The sequence below is a fragment of the Lynx canadensis genome, chromosome C1, assembly GCF_007474595.2.
Source record: "Lynx canadensis isolate LIC74 chromosome C1, mLynCan4.pri.v2, whole genome shotgun sequence".
In the NCBI taxonomy this organism is placed as follows: Eukaryota; Metazoa; Chordata; class Mammalia; order Carnivora; family Felidae; genus Lynx; species Lynx canadensis.
In genome coordinates, this window is record NC_044310.1 from 154,123,301 (window position 1) to 154,140,347 (window position 17,047).

A 17,047-nucleotide genomic window follows, 5' to 3' on the forward strand; every position below is an offset into this window, starting at 1 on the left:
GCCATCTGGAACTTGAGTCTTCTTTGTAGGAAAGTTTTTAATTACAGATATCTGTTCCTAATAGGGCTATTAAGACTTTTCCTTTTTTTGTTTTGTTTTGTTTTGTTTTGGTAAGTTACATTTTATAAAGGCTTTGTTCATCTAAGTTATTGAATTTACTCATAAGTGGTTCATGTCATTCCATTCTTGTGCTTTTAATATCTGTGGCATCCCTGGTCATATCCTTTTTTTCATTTCTGGCATTGAAAATTTGTAATTTATCTTTTTCTTAATTAGAATATCTGGGGGTTCTTCAATTTTATTAATGTATTCAAAATACCAAATATTGGTTTATTGATTTTCTCTGCAGTTTTTCAGTTTTCTACTCATTGATTTCTGCTCTTTTTAATCCTAATGTGATTAAGTATGCTATTTGGTGTAGGTCTTTAAAGCAGATACTTGTTACCATCTAAAAAGGGAATCACTGCAATTCCTAATCTGAGAGTTTTCAGAATCAGTGCACACTGAATTTTATTAAATTTTTATTGTACCTTATTTAGACAATCATGTTAGTGTTATAATCCTTTATTTTGGCAAGGTAATGTGATAATAAGAAGACTACACTGCCCCCATTAGAATGTTGATCCTAATTATTCTGGAATTGAATCCAATTTGGTCATTTACATTATCAATTTCGTATTTTGCAATATTTAGTTTTCTAGTATTTTGCTTCATATTTTCACATCTACATCTGTGAAACAGCTTGGCTTACAATCTTTCTTTTAATGTGCTTAGTAGGTTTGGATCATAAGACTATGGTATGCTTTTAAAACAAGTTGGGAAAGGCTCCTCCTTTTTTTGTTCTCTGTTAGAGATTAAGATTGATGTTAATTTTCCCTTAATTATTTGGATGACTCATGAAGTCTGAAGATTTGCTTTTTATGTTCAATTTTTAATCACGTATTTATTTTCCTTAATAGGTAAAAGACCATTTAGTTTTCCTGTTTCTTCTGGACTCAGTTGCCACTGAACTATTTTTTCTAATAATTTAACCATTTCAAATAAGATTTCAAGTTTATTCACATAAAGTTACTTATAACTTTATATTATCTATTAAACTCTATAGGATCTGTAGTAAAGACCCTCCTCCCCCAATTAATTATATTAATATCATATTTTATTATATTAATTATTATATATTAAGAACTAACTTTTGGCTTTTTAAATCTTCTCTATAGCATGTCTTTTTCTATTTCATTATTAATTTTGGTGGTTTTCATATTTATCATTTCCTTCCTTCTATTTCATTGGTTCTAATTTACTATTATTTTATAAATTATTAAAATTTATTTTCAGCCTTTATTCATTCTTTTTTTAGTAAATGCACTTAGGCTAGACTATAAATTTCTCTATAAGCATGGCTTTAATAAAATTCCACAAATTTTGTTATATTTTATTTTGTTACCATTCAGTTAATAATGTTTTCTAATTTCTATTGTGATTTCTTCTTACTAGAAATTTGGAAAAGTACTGTTTAATTTCCAAATATTTGAGGAATTTTCTAGATATTTTTGTTTTGACTTCTAATTTATTTTCCCTGTATTCAGATAATACAATCTGCATAATTTTAATCATTTAACTTTGGGGGGGAACTGCTTTGTAGCTCAGCAGCTTAGCAAATGTAATATAAGTTTCATATGTAGTTGAAAATAAAGTGTATTACTCAGTTGTTATTGCAATGTTTTATATACATTTAATAGATCAAGCTTGTTAATCATGTCATTCAAAATACAAATTTATTGATTTTTTTTGTATGTTTTTTCTACAATACGTCACGCATTTTTAAACTGATAAATCTTATAGTATATTATTGAAGCCAATCTTTAGGGAGTAAGAGGAATTATCAATCCATGCTCAAATCTAGAAAGGCTGCCTATTAAACACTGCATTATTAGAAGGAACTATGAGTGGGTTGATAGCTATTGCCATTATTTGCCCACACTAACAAGCATTCTCTTGTAAAACAAACCAATATTTTAGAAAGCCAGATTCTTATGTATCTTGGTTGGTATTTTGTGTGTGTGTGATTCCTCCAAGAGTTAAACACAGAATTACCATACAACCCAGCAATTCCCCTAGAAGGTATACATTCAACCAAGAGAAATGAAAACGTGCGCGTGCGCGCACACACACACACACACACACAGGAACTTCTACACAAATGTTTGTAACATAACTATAACAACAAAAAGATGGAAACATCCCAAATGCCCATCATTGGATGGATAAACCAATTGAAGTATATACATACAATGAAATATTATTCGACCATAAAAAGGAATGGAGTACTAATACACTTTACAACTTGGATTGACCTCAAAAACATTATGCTAAGTTTAAAAGGCCAGAATAAAGGTATGATTTATTTTATGTGACATGGCCGGAATACACAAATCCATAAAAACAGAAAGCGAGTTAGAACTTACTAGGGGAGTGATTACTTACTACTCGTGGGGTGTTTTCCGAGGCAACTTAAAGGTTTTGAAAGTAGAGATAGATTGTGGTTACACAACATTGTGAGTACACCAAATGCCGCTGAATTGCACACTTTAATATAATTTTGTGAATTTCACTTCAGTGAAAATGTATATAGAAAATAGTTAATGCAGCCGCTCTGGAAAGCAGTGTGGAGGTTCCTCAGAAAATTAAAAATAGACCTACCCTATGACCCAGCAATAGCACTGCTAGGAATTTATCCAAGGGATACAGGAGTACTGATGCATAGGGGCACTTGTGCCCCAATGTTTATAGCAGCACTCTCAACAATAGCCAAATTATGGAAAGAGCCTAAATGTCCATCAACTGATGAATGGATAAAGAAATTGTGGTTTATATACACAATGGAATACTACGTGGCAATGAGAAAAAATGAAATATGGCCTTTTGTAGCAACGTGGATGGAACTGGACAGTGTGATGCTAAGTGAAATAAGCCATACAGAGAAAGACAGATACCATATGCTTTCACTCTTATGTGGATCCTGAGAAACTTAACAGAAACCCATGGGGGAGGGGAAGGAAAAAAAAAAAAAGAGGTTAGAGTGGGAGAGAGCCAAAGCATAAGAGACTGTTAAAAACTGAGAACAAACTGAGGGTTGATGGGGGGTGGGAGGGAGGGAGGGTGGGTGATGGGTATTGAGGAGGCCACCTGTTGGGATGAGCACTGTTGTATGGAAACCAATTTGACAATAAATTTCATATATTAAAAAAAAAAAAGAAAAAGAAAATAGTTAATATTATTGCAACCCTAAACACTAGGGGGCGCTACGTCCATTAAGAAACATGGCTAACATTTTTTTTCCGCAAAGAACGAGAGTTACTTTTGCAAATTTTGCACTTATTTTGCGTCTATTTTAGATGTGAAAAAATAGAAGCAACTGTAACTTATGGAAACATTTCTGGGAAACAATGTTTTACATTTGAATGTATCTCTTCAGGAAAAGGCAGTTTGTGAAGCATCTTTAAGAAAAGATTTCTTTCCTTGAACATGGAACACCTTATAGTTGAAAAACCAAACCAACACAAATAAATTATGAAACCAAAGAAATGGTGAATGGAAAGAATTTCAGAGATTTACATAAAACTGAATGAACCCAATGTCCAAGTACATAGAGTTTCAAATAACCTTTCATTATTACTGTAAGTAACTGAGAGGGTTTTGAAAATGTTTATCCATATTTTCATGAGCACAATAATATCTGGTTGTCCAATGAAGCTCATGTCTTAAATTCTTTCTCTGATTCATGAAATAATTCATCACTTATTCATTAATAAAGCTATATTTGTTGAATTAGTATCAGGAATAAAATAATTAGACCATAATCTCCCTGAACTACTGTGGCCAGGGTTTTAACAAAGTCACATAGGAAGGGTCATGCATTCACATGTGTAAAATATTTATTTTCAACTACAAGCCACACAATAAGTTACTCTTCCTATAAAGAGAATGTTCTTCTGCTACTGTACATAACAAATCCCAAACGCAGCAGAGGAAAATTAGCCCAAGAAAACATGGTCCCCAAAGCAAATCTGATCCAAAGCATTCTAATTAGACTATATAATTATGACGTTGTACAGACGTTCTTGGGTTAATGTATAAAGTCAGCAGTCAGCATTTTTTAAGGCATACTAACGGGAAACAAAGCTTTCCTCAGGAATCAGCTGATAAACACTGTAAAGAACGGGGCATCTGTGTGGCTCAGTCAGGTAAGTGTCCACCTTCAGCTCAGGTCATGATCTTGTAGTTCATGGGTTTGAGCCCTGTGTCGGACTCTGTGCTGACACCTCAGAGCCTGGAACCTGCTTCAGATTCTGTGTGTCCCTCTCTCTCTGCCTCTCTCCTGCTTGTGCTCTCTCTCTCTCTCTCTTAAAAATGAACATTAAGACTATAAAGACCATACTCTGAGAAAAATCAGGATAGTCTTGCTACAAAATCCTCTGTGAAACAAGAAGCAGGCATTCCAGAATAGACAGTTTGGGACAAAACTCAATGCAGGGCTTGGCAAAAGAATCTAAAATTCAGAAACATAAGCTTAATTGCTGACTTTTTCTTAGAAAGATCTGGAAATATACCAGAACCTATATAGTCAATATATAAGGTATATATAGATTTTCCTAAGATGCTTCAATTCAGTCATTCTAAAACCCAACATTCTAAAACCCAAATGAAATATCTTTTTGTCCTCTCCATGAAATAACTTTCAGATATTGTTATAGTGTATTGGTTTTCAATTGCCAATAACAAATAAGCACAAATGTGGCAACTCAAACAACACATGTTTATTATCTCACAGTTTCTGTGGGTCAGGAATTTGGACACAGTATACCTGGGTTCTCTGCTCAGAATCTCACAAGACTGGAGTCTTGTGACTCCAGTAGGCAAGATTTTGACCAGTACTGGGTCTCATCTGACACTTGGGGGCCTCTTCAAAGCTCACGTGGTTGTTGAAAGATTTTAGTTCCTTACAGTTACAGAACTCATGGTGGCTCGTTTCTTCAAAGTCAACAGGATCTTTGTTTCTTCAAGTCTCTAAGTTCATTGTAAGGGCAAACAACATGTCATTACACATTTGTCCAAACGCATAGAATGTAAAACAAACAAAAAAGAGTGAACTGTAATGTGAATTATGGAGTTAGGTGATTATCATGTGTCAATATAGGTTTATCAGTTGTAACAAACGTACCGCTCTAGTGGAGAGTGTTGATAATAGGAGAGATGATGCATATGTAGGGGCAAGGGGTATATGGGAAATCCCTGTATCTTCCTTCCTTCCTCTCAATTTTGCTGTGAATCTAAAACTGCTCTAAAAATAAATAACAAATAAATAAATAAATAAATAAATAAATAAGTTTTTAAATAAAATTAAATCAATGTGTACCTTTATTACATCTGCAACATTCTTTGACTTTTGCCATATTTCAGTGGTAAAAAACAGGTCACAAGTTCTGCCCCCATTCAGGTAGAAAGAATTACACCAGGATGGCATAGCTCATGGAGGGAGCATGGTGGGGGGAAGGGGTACTCTTGGTGAGTCTGTCACATACAAAGATAGGTGAACTAAATGAAACCTGACTTCCCGAATCAAAATTATGTTGCTCACAGGGAACAAGCCATAAAGAAAGCACCTTCTTCTGCAACCCTCTTATCATCGTAGAATAACAAGGCTGATTTCTGTCTGAGTGGCTACACATATCACACAAGCAACAATTACAACCAGCCATTACTCTTCAGCCTTCACACCAGCATATTCATTCACGTGCACTCCAAATAGTCTCTCTCTCCCTATCTGACAATGACCTAAGTATTAACAATTGTTTTTCCTTTCCAGAGGACATCTCCTTTAGAAGTATGCAGCCTAATTTTTTTTAATTGTAATTAAATCTCTTCTAGTAACTCAGTAGAAAAATCAAGTAGACTTTATTCACTAGAATTTGTCTAGTCATAATTTCTAACTTAGTATATAAGAAATCTCTGGGGCATTTATTGACATTTATTTTTTTTTAAACTCACAGTGATTCATTCTCACATTACATCACTTAACTTTGCACATGACTGTTTCCAGATGGTACTGAAATGATCTGGCATCCAGATATTGGTTACTGCATTAATGAAAAGAAGTGGGTTGTCTACACAAGTCCTAGTCTGAAAAATCAAAACCTCAAGGAGAAAAAACAAAAAAGAGATCCCTTAAATCTCAGCTACAAAGAAACAGAGAAAGTAACTAGCAAAAGAACACTAAGTAAAAAATGCTAAGCTTGAAGAATCTTCTGTCAGGGCAGTAATGACCTTGGAGAAAGTTTGCAGAAGTTAGCAATTTTGCAGGTTGATTTTAAATCCTGTCTGCATGATCTTGAATAATTTGTTAGTCCTGGGAGTCATTTATCTAGAATCACTCATTCGGAATAATTATCTGAAACCAAAATTTAACTCTTGCTTGAGGACCGTTTGTAAGTCCTGATTCAATTAATTGCTAGAAATGATAAAGCCATCAAGTCAATCAATGAGGAAGTGTGTGCTTAAGCCGTGTCACATGCCCAGTGCAGGGCTAGGCCGTGTGCCAGACTTGACTTTGATATGAATCTGGATCTAGTAATGAAGGAGTCAGGGTACTGAGGAAGTCTTGTCACCAGACAAAGCTGGTTATCTTTTAGGTATACAATGACATAATGACTTGTCACAGAATGCCTTGTTGCAGATTAATACTTGTGTTCTTGTCTTTACACAAGTGGGGGAATGTCTAGGCATCCAGGTTGCTACTTTCAGAATGGTTACTAACCATAAAGACATTAATGCATCCTGGCCCCTTTGGAAGGCTTTGATGTCAGTTGCTCAAGATTAATCAGTCACCTGTGTCAAAATTAGGGAAGGTGCCAGGGTATTGGGCCACCACCCCCATTAGGCAATAATACCAGGAACATAGCAGGTGTTTATTAAATATTGCTGCAAAATTGAATGCATGGCAATCTGTATATAGCCTTTCTGGAGGGTTGAGGATAATTTGGGCCTTACAGCAGTCTTTGCCATGAGAACTTCCCCTGCCCTGTACCCCATGGGTTGGGCATCTGTGAGGCATCCTTCCAGCTTTGCCACCTTACCTGTCTGGTCTCAGTGGAAGGAGGAAGAAGGTCCAGCTCGATCAATCAGATTCGCTCTTAAAAATCTAAACTGAAAGATAGAGATTGGTACTAAAGGGGCACCTGGGTGGCTCAGTCGTTTAAGCATCTGGCTTCAGCCTATATCATGATCTCGCCACTCCAGAGTTCAAGCCCCATGTCAGGCTCTGTGCTGACAGCTCAAAGACTGGAGCCTGTTTCAGATTCTGTGTCTCCCTCTCTCTCTCTGCCTCTCCCCCGCTCACACTCTGTCTCTCTCAAAAATAAACATTAAAAAAATTTAAAAATAAAAGTTGAGCTATTTAATGGTGGAGCTAGGAAGACTATCTTTCTGAGAATTGGTTTTTTATAATTTCTTTAGATTCTATGAAACGTCTTTTCAGTAAACCCCTTTTCATTCATTTATTTTTGTTTACTTTGAAGATTATATTACTTTCAACCAAAGATGTCTTAAGACTATCAACAGCCTTTTGAAATGTGCTGGAGGCCAAATAAAGGAACAGGAGACATCTGTGGGTGAATTACCTTATTTCCTCATTTTTTTCACTTTAAGCATGAAACCTAGTAAACTTAGAACTTTTAAGAATATATAATAGCTTTTATTTCCATCTTCACATTGCAATCTCTTAGGGATGTAGCAAGTTAAACTCAGTTAAATTTATTTTCTAGAAAATGTTTTTGTATCAACAATAGCTCTCTAGCTTAAAGCAGGAAGGGAGACAGAGAGGAATATGAGTTTATAATTCCCAGTAGGAGTAGTTTAACATAAAGAAAGTGACAGATGTACTGTAAAGAACGTGAAGAGATTCAGTAGCTTTTAACACTTCTGTTGAGCATTCAGTAGAGGTTTGCTATTTATAAGCTGTAGTTTATAGATTGTCTGACTCTACTCTGTTTCATGATACATATAATATTAAATGAACATATACATAGACTTAATAAAATGCAAGTAAGTTTGTATCTTATGTTGATTTTTTATAATCATAGAACTCTGAGAACTATGAAGAACAAAGGGTTACAAAATATTACGTTTAAAACATCTTATTGAGGGGTGCCTGGGTGGCTCAGTCAGTTACAGTCAGTTAAGCGTCCAACTTCACCTCAGGTCATGATCTCACAGGGCTCATGGGTTTGAGCCCCTGCATCAGGCTCTGTGTTGACAGCTCAAAGCCTGGAGCGTGCTTTGGATTCTGTGTCTCCTTCTCTCTCTGCCTCTCCCCCACTCACGGTCTGTCTCTGTCTCTCAAAATAAAAACATTAAAAAAATTTTTTTAACTTGTTATTGAATAGTATTATTTTAAAATTTCTATAATTTTTTTAATATCTAAGACTGCTTTGCTTCCTTTTTGCTTGGATATTTTTATTACACTTTTCAATATGCTTAAAATATTTTATAAGATTCATATATGTAAAATATACCCTATGATGAAACTCACCTGCTTTAGAGAATATACAATTTTATTGATAATATAGTGCTGATTCTTACTCTTTGCTAAAAAATATAAGTTCAAATAGGCTACAGAGAATGATTAAAAACTAAAAATTGTATGTGTTGATATGTTGAACTTATTACTGTATTTGGTACTTAGTCATCGGAATAACAATTACCAATATCCCAGAAGCGCATGCCTTTCCAACCTGCCACATTGCCGTGGACTACGTGGGTCTGTCTGCCTCAGCTCCTGCTTTGCCTTCACGGGTAGCAGCACGACCTATGGTTATTGCCCAGTCTCATTCTACAACTCTTTTTCTGACCACATTTTAGCTCAACCAGAAGACTGATTCAAATCTCCTGTTGTCATCACCTCTCATGCCAAACTCAGTAGTGAAAGATGGCAGGATGTACATTTACACATATCAATGGGCAAGAGCCCAAACTTCAGAATCAGATCTTGTCACCACTGGGTAATCATCTGGATATACCAATGATGCTCATTCAACAGCTGAAAGGCTGGTAGGCAGAATTCCATGGAGAAGCTTGACTAGGTGAGGGTAGCTCTTCCAATTAGGTGATGCAAAACAGAATGGAAATAAACTGGTCCCTAAACACTCTAAGTCTGATGTCATGTCCTCTGGGGGCTTTCCTGTTGTTTCATTTCCTAAGACAGCAATCAGGTGTTCATTCCTTGACCACCTAGCATTATGCCTCTCCATGAGTCAGCCCTCCTGATGTCCAAGATTTTTAGCCCACATGATCCCCCTGCCATATGCATTCCACTGGGAGGAGCAGAGGAAATTTTGTGGACCCCACATGTCTGTAGCTTAAAAACAGAGGAAAAGAGGAAAAGACACCGAGGCTTCTGGTGAAGAATGACTTAAAGCTGGTGAGAGATAAAATATAAAAGAAAGAGAAAGAGAGAGTTACTTTTACCATCAAAGGAGAAGAAGCTTACATATTGGTTTATAATCTTTTTTCTTCCTGAGGATAATTTCTAGTCACTACTGTAAACTCCCACAGAAAATGTTTCTATGAGACATCTCTCTACCACATTTCTTGAGATTTTTCTTTCATAATTCTATCCAGGAAGATAGAATTCCTATACCTAGGAAGAATAATAGTGATAATAATATTATAAATTCTATAATAATATGATTATAATACTTTTGTTATATTTACTATCATTATTGCTAATTTTAATTGAGCCTCACTATGTACCAGACACAATTCCAAGTAATTTACATGAATTGTCTCATTGACTTCTCCCATCAAATATACACATAATGTTCTCCCCATTACCAACAGAGAACTCGAGGCCCAATGAGACTGAGTAATTTGCCTAATATCACAGAGCTGAGTAGTAGAGCCAGGATTTGAACCTACGCAGTGCGACCCAAGCTCTTACTCACTGAGATATTCTGTGTATATGAACTGAACCCCTTTTATATTGAAGCAATTTCTTAACTCACTCAGTGAATACATCCAACCAGACAGGTCCAAGTTCTTCTAAAGCTTTTCCATGTCAAACAGCGTTAACAGTCAACATCCTCCTTCAGGTTGAACTATCTCAGGGAAAAAATTGTATCAAGTGTCTTTCTACCTGCTTGAACTTTTGAATAATTGGGAACAAGGAGGGTGGAAATAATATAACAACAGAGGCTTGCTTTTGGATTCATTCATTCATTCTTTCCACAAATGTTTGAATGAGTGTTTTGCTTTGTAGCCTAGAGACTGAGGATCACCAGTAAACCAGCAGCTCCTTTATTTGGGCCTGTTTACCCTCAACCCAGCAGCTTCCTGAAGACCATCTCTTAAGAGTGGTTTTTGGGGCGCCTGGGTGGCTCAGTCGGTTGGGTGACTGACTTCGGCTCAGGTCATGATCTCACGTTCCGTGAGTTCGAGCCCCGCGTCGGGCTCTGGGCTGATGGCTCAGAGCCTGGAGCCTGCTTCCGGTTCTGTGTCTCCCTCTCTCTGCCCCTCCTCCGTTCATGCTCTGTCTCTCTCTGTCTCAAAATAAATAAACGTTAAAAAAAAAAAAAAAGAGTGGTTTTTGTGTCAGGCGTAAGACACATAGTCACATCACATAAGAACCTAAACATGAGAAATGTTATACAAGGCATGGGATTGAGAGTATTTAAATAGTATATAACACCAAAGGGAAAAGAACATCTGATTCTTATCCACAGCCAGTAAAAAGAGTATAAAATGGCTTTAACATCTTATGATGCCAGCCATCCCAAGAGAAGTCTATTTGTGTAAGTCATGGAATTGAAGCCATTTCTCTGCAGGAGATTGGGTGTTCCTGGCCACGACTGGGTACTAAACGAGGTGGCCCCATGGTAATCTAATTGCAAGGCATGTGAGACAGCCCCTCAAAGGTGGCTAGGGCACAGAAGAAGGTATAATGGGATTAACTGGACCCAGCAAGAAGCCTTCAGACCCAACAATAAAGCCTCCAAGGGAAGGAGTAGCATCATAGTGGCTCTCCTCAAATGTACGTTGGGTAGAGTCCCCTGAACCTGTTTGTGTGGTAGGGAAGAGCAAATTGCAAATTAAAAACTAAATTCTCTAACATATGTAAAATACTGGCATTAAAAACACAGTGCTTTAGGAATCCTCCAGTATATTGTATCTCCACTTTACAGTAGTATCAGTATTTCCCAGGAACTTGTTAGAAATACAAATTCTCTGGTCCACCTCAGATCAGAAAGTGGAGCCCAGCAGTCTGTATTTTAACAAGCCCTTCTGGTGATTCTGACGTACGTTAATGTTTGAACACCGTTAAACCAGAGAGACTTTACTCACCCTTCCAGGTCCAGGCTTTCCGTGTCTGTTTTTATGCCACCGCCATCTTGTATTGATTATTACAGATATGTAATATAGTTTGAAAGTAATAAATGTAATACCTCCAGCTTTGGTCTTCTTCCTTAAGATTGTTTTGGCTATTCAGAGTGTTTTTGTGGTTCCATACAAATTTTAGAATAAAAACTATTTCTGTGAAAAATGCCATTGTAACTTTAGTAGGGATTACATTGAATCTGTAGGTTGCTTTGGGTCATAAGGATAGTTTAACAATATGAATTCTTCCAATCCAAGAATATGTGGTATTTTTCCATTTCTTTGTGTCTTCTTCAATTTCTTTCATCAATGTCTTACAGTTTTCAGTATACAGATCTTTTCACCCCTTTGGCTAAATTCATTCCCAACTATTTTACTGTTTTTGATGTTACTATAAGGCTTAATTTTTTTTTTAAGGTTTATTCAGTTTTCAGAAACAGAGAGAGACAAAGCTGTGAGTGGGGAAGGGGCAGAGCAAGAGGGAGACACAGAATCCGAAGCAGGCTCCAGGCTCCGAGCTGTCAGCACAGAGCCCAATGTGGGGCTTGAACTCATGAGCGGTGAGATCATGACTTGAGCCAAAGTCAGACGCTCAACCGACTGAGCCACCCACGCGCCCCTATAAGGCTTAATTTCTTAATTTATCTTTCAGATAGTTTCTTGTTAGTGTATTAAAGCATAACTGATTTTTGTATATTGATTTGTATCCTGCAGATTTACAAAATACATTAATTAGATCTAACAGTTTTTTTCATGGAAACCTTTAGGGTTATCTGTATGTAAGATCATGTCATCTGAAAACAGACCATTTTACTTCTTCCTTTCTGTTTTGGATGCCTTTTAATTCTTTTTCTTACCAAATTCTCTGGCTAGGACTCCCAGTACTATGTTGAATAAGAGCAGTGGGAGTGGACATCCTTGTCTTGTTCCTGATCTTAGAGGAAAAGCTTTCAGTTTTTTCACTGCTGAGTATGATCTTAGCTGGGGACTTGTCAATATGTCCTTTATTATGTTGAGGTACATTTCTTCATTTGTTGAGAGTTTCTCTCCCAAAAGAATGTTGAATTTTGTCAAATGCTTTTTCTGCATCTATTGAGATGATCATATGATATTTATCTTTCACGTGCTAATGTGGTTTATCATCTTTATTGCTTTGTGCATGTTGAGACATCTCTGATTCCCAGGGATAGACCCCACTTAATAATGGTATATGAACCTTTTAATATATCGTTGAATTTGGTTTGCTCATATTTTGTTCAGGATTTTTGCATCTGTGTTCATAGGGGATGCTGGTCTGTAGTTTTATTTTCTTATTGTGTCCATATCTGGTATCAGGGTAATACTGGCCTCCTAAAATGAGTTTGGAAGTGTTTCCTCTTCCTCAATTTTTTAGAAGAGTTTGAGAAGGTTTGTCATTGATTCTTCTTTAAATGTTTTAGAATTCACCAGTGAAGCCATCTGGTCCTGGGCTTTTCTTTGTTGGGAAATTTTTGATTACTGATACAATGTCTAACAATTCTACTCATAGCAGTCACCTGTTCCAGACTCTACAGGCCAGTTTTGTGTGGGGAAGAGATTTACCCCCTGGTGAGCGGGCAGCACCGGCTGTATGGAGTTTGGCAGTTCTTGCTCCGTGGGACGGCCCACGGCGCAGTTTCTCTTGACTCCCCCAGCTGAGGCCAGTTTGGTGATTTCAGGGGTTCTCAAGGGCCCAGGATGTCTGTGTGCAGCAGTGGTGAGAGCTGTTCGATTCTCTGGTGGCAAAACTGCTGGAGACCTCCTGATCTCCTTTCTCCCGTGGGAGATATTGTGGCTGAGAGGGCCCCTTTTAGCACCAGGTCTGGTTTGCAGGCACCCTGCAGTCATGAGAGCACTGGCGTCTGATGTGCAGCCACAGGGCAGGTGCAGAGTGCTGGTGCACGGGAAAGAACAGCTCTGGCGGTCAGGGGCTGGCTGGCCCTCCGTGGCAGTGGCTCTGGTACTTGAGATGCCTGCGTGTGCATGTGGAGCAGCTGCAGGGCTAGAGTCTGGGCCGTGGGTGTATATGGAACGTCCCAGGAGCTGAGGTCCGGAGTGCAGGTACGGGCTTGGCGGCTGGAGTTCTGGGGTCCAACGCCTATGTGGGGTTGGGGGTAGGGGGTCTGCTGGCCTGGTCCCAAGATGACACAACAGTAGCTCCTTCCCAAGAAGGCACACAGCAGCGTCTCGCGCCCCAGGTGTCTGCGACAGTGATGAGGTCACTGGGGACGTGGGTGGTACCAGCCTCACAGCTGATACTGATACTGACAGTAGTAGTGATAGCCCCACCCTTCGCTGTTTCTAGCCTTCTGGGAATATCTTGGCTATGCTATCACCCGCCAATCCCTTCTGTGTGGTTAGTCTTTTTTTTTTTTTTTTTTTTTTTTTTGCTTTACTGTTTTTTGTTTTTTTTCTTGTAGGTTGATTTGAATCTTGAGCCCTCCGAGGGCTCTTTTTTATTTTATTTTTAATTTTTTTTAATGTTTTTATTTATTTTTGAGAGAGTGCAAGCGAGTGGAGGACGGGCAGAGAAAGAGGGAGACACAGAATCTGAAGCAGGCTCCAGGCTCTGAGCTGTCAGCACAAAGCCCCACACCCGGCTCAAACTCACGAACTGAACTGAACCGTGAGATCATGACCTGAACTGAAGTCGGATGCTTAACCCACTGAGCCACACAGGTGCGCCTCCTAGGGCTATTTTAATTCATGGATTGTTAATTGTGTTTTCCCTTCCTCTCTCTTTCTTTCTTTCTTTCTTTCTTTCTTTCTTTCTTTCTTTCTTTCTTTCTTTCTTTCTCTTTTTCTTTCTTCATGGGAAGGTGAAAGATAGTTCTCCCATCTTACTGAAGTCCTACATCCATCTTTTTCTATTCACACAGACTAGTCCAAAAATATTTACCCAAGGGTCAAGATTTAATAGAATTAATTTTTACTGCTTCGTTAAGTACATTCTTGAGTGCAACCGGCCTTTACTGTTTTCCCCCTGAAAGTGTGTGGCAGCAAGAATACAATGACTAGAAATGCAGAACAGTTAGTAACATTGCTGGTATTTGTGCCAGAGCACCTGCAGTTGGAGCCATCATTGCTTCTGCACCATCTATGCAAATGTCAACAATGTGGGGGGAAAAGCAAATGCCTTAGTGTTGTGAAATTTTGACCCCATGGTCACTCTGCAAGGGTCCTGAGAACCCCCAAAGGGCCATGGACCACACTTTGAGAACCACTTATTAGATAGAGTTCCCCTATTGCTTGGTGGTAATTCCAGTAGAATGTAAGCTTCTTGGGGTTAGGGATTTGTCATTTTACTGGTTTGTCATTTTACTCCCAAAGCCTAGAAAAGTGATCAGCATAAAATACTGCAAAATAAATATGTGTATAACAAGCAAATGAATTTAATGTTAGCTTGCACTGCACTGTTTTTTTTATAGTGTTCCCCTAATAAATGCCTATCAGTTACTTTGGGTGATAGAGGAAAAAAAAAAAAAAAAAAGACAGACTGTATAAAGCTGGTTGCTTAAAAGGCTTACCCTGCACATGGAGATATCATAAAAATTATAGTCAAAAGTGATTGTCTCTAATTCCATAGGGAAACGAGTCTTGTGCCTGAAAGCAATTGAAGCTGCTTCTGATGCATGCTCTAGAAGCTTCCTCATCAGTGAGCCATGCACAGATGCAAACTACATTCTTTTCTGTTTTTTTTTCTTTTACAAATCTTCATTTAAAAGACCGTGCAGAGAGTAATTATAAAAAAGTTAATATCCACTTGCTTTTCAACTAATTTTTTAAAAACAGAAATAACTGCTTCTTATTTCAATTATTGCTTATTTCAATTAAATAATATAGCAATGGCAAAGCTAATTGCATTTGTTCAGGGGTGAACTTGTCAGGTAAAGGACATAATACCCACCCATCAAAAGTCTGCTGCAAGGGCAAGTGCTTCCACACCTTTGTGCGTGCCATTTTCTCTGCACAGCACATGCTATCCCCCCTTCTGAAGGGTAAGCCTGGCCCATCCTTCAAGCCTTACCTCAGTTTTACCTCTTCCCAATGGCCTCTTACTGTTCCCCAGATGCAGGCTGTTTTTCCATCTGTTTCCCCTGTCATTTATGCATACCCTACTAGAGCACTTAGCACAATGAATTTTAGATCTTTACCTGTAAGGGTGATGTAATTGTCAACTTTGAGCCCCCAAGACCTGGTAGAGTGTCTGGAACAGAGTAAATGTTTAACAAATGATATTCGGGATTGTTGTTGTTGTTTTAAAAATGCCGAATTACTATCCCATTGCAGGAATCGGGCAAAGCTGTCTTATCTTCTGATTATCATACAAATACATCGTGATTCATGCCCTAGTACAACATTATCACCTAAGAGAAACTGTAGATTTCATAAGTGCTGTATAAAACTCGGTAATTTTGAGTAAATGCAAAGAATAATAAAGTAGTCAGGGCTCCTGAGTGGCTCAGTTGGTTAACCGTCCGACTTCAACTCAGGTCATGATTTTGCGGTTCGTGATTTCGAGCCCCGCGTCCAGCTCTGTGCTGACCACTCAGAGCCTGGAGCCTGTTTCAGATTCTGTGTCTTCTTCTCTCTCTGCCCTTCCCTGCTCATGCTCTGTCTCTCAAAAATAAACATTAAAAAAAATGTTTTTTAAGAATAATAGAGCAGCAAGAAAAATAATGGAAAGCAGTTTAATTCTTGAGTGTTTTTCAGAACCTTCAAGGAAAAAGTGCATTAATAAACAGGACGGTCCAACTCCTTGCCACCAAGCAAACTGTGATTCTTGGACCAGCAGCATTAGCGTCACCGACGGCTTGTCATAAATGCAGAAATATCAGGTCTCAGTCCCCAAATTGGCATTTATTTTACAAAGTCTCCAGGAGATTTGTAAGCTCTTTGTTAGTGATTGAAAAGAGGTGGTCTCACTTCTTGAAAATCACATCCATCCATTTCTCTCATTTTGGGGGTCTTCAGAGCAGCTGCCCTCGTATCTCTGATCTTTCAGTGCTTTGTAATGCTAAACCTCTGCCGACGAGTAACAGAGATATTCCTGGAAAGGAAAACAATCCCTGGGGCTGAGGGAGGGGGATGGGGGGAGGAAGGTCAGTTAAGAGGAAAGGGAGTTCTGGGAAGGATGAGGGAGAATATAAGCTCCAGGGGAAAGATGCTTATAGAAGGTGTGAGTGGTTGGCTCTAGAACATCCGATGTTTGTTGTATTGTCAGTGAAAAGTAGAACGAATTTTATTTTTTTGAAAATGTTTATTTATTTTTGAGAGAGAGGGGGAGAGAGAGCACGCAAGCACAAGCATTGTCAGCACAGAACCCAACACAGAGCTTGATCTCAGGAACTCATGAACTGTGAGATAATGACCTAAGCCGGAATCAGGACCCGAACGCTAACCAACCAAGGACCTGGGCGCCTCACAAATTTTATTTTTTAAGTGTGTGCTCTTGAAGAAAGTTTGTTTAACCTACTAGAATCCAGAATAGTCTGCTCAGATTTGGCTTTTTAGCAATAGTATTAGTTAAAATGAAACTAGTAAATTGCTGTTGGTGATAAAGTCATGTGAGTTCAGAAAAACATTTTAAAGTCTCTGATCT